The sequence below is a fragment of the Takifugu flavidus genome, chromosome 2 (assembly GCF_003711565.1).
Source record: "Takifugu flavidus isolate HTHZ2018 chromosome 2, ASM371156v2, whole genome shotgun sequence".
Lineage (NCBI taxonomy): Eukaryota > Metazoa > Chordata > Actinopteri > Tetraodontiformes > Tetraodontidae > Takifugu > Takifugu flavidus.
The window spans coordinates 9,236,723-9,238,854 of record NC_079521.1 but is presented as its reverse complement, the minus strand read 5'-3'; positions in this window follow the sequence as shown (position 1 = coordinate 9,238,854).

Sequence of the window (2,132 nt, the reverse complement as noted above, 5' to 3'; positions counted from 1 at the left end):
AAGACTGACACCTGGTGGTGAAAATGTTCACTGCGCCTCTGCAAAGATCGAAGTTTCCCATTCATCTGTACTGCACGAATCGAATAATTCACCCCTAAAGGTTTGTCCGGTAATAGTTATTAAATAAATAAAGAATAATCCACGTCCGTTTGCGACATCGACGTCTGTCCTCAGCCAAACATCCAGAGGGTCTACTTTCAGTTCTTTTTTCCTCCCTTTAAAGTGACCACAGAGATCAGTTTCTCGTGTCTGATTTTGTAATATAGCCCGAACCAATTAAGATGCTACTTTCTCCTCTGAAGGCATTTTGAAACACAAAGTAAAGGGTTTTCTGGACCTGAAAGATGGAGAGCAGGGCAGGATTGTAGAGGGGATGAAGCAGAAGATTCATTATAACGTTATAACGTCATTATAAGCTCAGGGCTCTGTATTCAATCATGTCCATGTCATCATGGAAAGATAGAGAAGATCCATGCACACATCAGCTCAATCGTACATGAAAGATAGGTGAAAAATTTCTCACACCAATAGTGACCATAAGGGGTCAGTGTCGGCTCACTACAGTCTGGAGAGGTGGCGCGTCTCCGAAAATAGAGCTCAGTTAATTAAAAAAAAGAAAAAAAAAGACACAAGCGTGAAAAAACTGCACAGAACAAAGATGATTAACTGATCTGATCTTCATCTGTTCTTCACAGTTTATTTGGTCAAATCTGATGTCTGATGGTGATTGGACAAGTCTTCAGCCAGAGCCTGACATGTCCATGCACACACTTTTGTCCTTTTTTCATTTTGATTTATTTTGTAATTCTTCTTTTTTCTTTGCTTCTCCAGGTTGTTTCACCGGTGAGCTCAGAATGTCCTCACGACAACCTGAAATATTAAAGAGAATCAGAAGGTTTTGGAGCTTCTTTGACTTCTGCATGAGGCAACAGCCTGCAAGAGCTCAGGCTGAAGTGAGGAGGAGGAAGAGGAGGAGGTGGACGAGGAGGAGATGGAGGAGGAGGTCCCTCAGGTGTGAAGACGAAGGTTTGAATATAAAACACTGACGCTCAATCACCTCAATCACTTATTTTTACTGGCAACAAGACTGACTCATGTCTACCTGTGCTCTGTGTGTGTATGCTCTTATGGCAGCTATGTGTGTGTGTGTGTGTGTGTGTGTGCGTGTGTGCGTGTGTGTGTGTGCAAATGTGAGTGTGTTTTCTATAAGCTACAACATAGTAAATACAAACATACAAATTTTACTAGCTAGAGTATGTGTTGTGATGTTGACAGTGTGTGTGTGTGTGTGTGTGTGTGTGTGTGCGTGCGCGTGTGTGTGATATCATATCTTTATGTCTGTTCACCATCAAACTCCTCCAACTATAAAATAATAAAATCCAGCCCAGGGGGTGGGGGCCTATGGGGGAGAGTGTGTGTGTGTGTGTGTGTGTGTGTGTGTGTGGGGAAGGGGGGTCCCTGTGGTGTAGAGAGCTGCCAGCTCTGTTCAGCGGGGGAGGAGGATGGAAGCAGAGGGGGTTGTGGGTAATTTGGAAAAGGAAAACAATGTGAGTTGGTTATGAGAGAAGTTCTCAGCAGTAAAAAAAAAGTTAAGTTGAATCAAACAGCTTCATATTTGTGTTTGAATCTAAAACACTTTGACATCAAACATGGAAAAATTACAATCTTGGGGTTAAAGTTTGAGTAAATATAAGTAGCCAAGTTTAATCTGTGTTTAACCTCCCCACCACGCGCCGGGACTAGCATCTCTGCGCTGACCTCCGTTTGACATCTGAGGCCTTTTACGCGTAATCAGATGTGGAAGTATGTAAATCTGTGGATCACATCTTCATACATGACACATACATCTGCTGCTCCTGATCCGCTCACACATGAGCTGCTCAGCATGACGTCCAATCAGCTTACAGAAAGCAGCTAGCCTGGGGGTGACCTCTGATTCCAGCGTCAGGTCAGGTTTTCTTAGAAACTGACCATTTTCCTGCCGACTCCGGCAGTCACATGGCCGACCTGAACCACATGCCACATGGATTTCCCACCAGCTCCTGCAATTACCGGCTCGTTTCTCTCACTTTGGCTGCAGATTAAGATGGCGGAGGTGATTTTCACACATCAGAGCTGCTGCTCGCGGATTC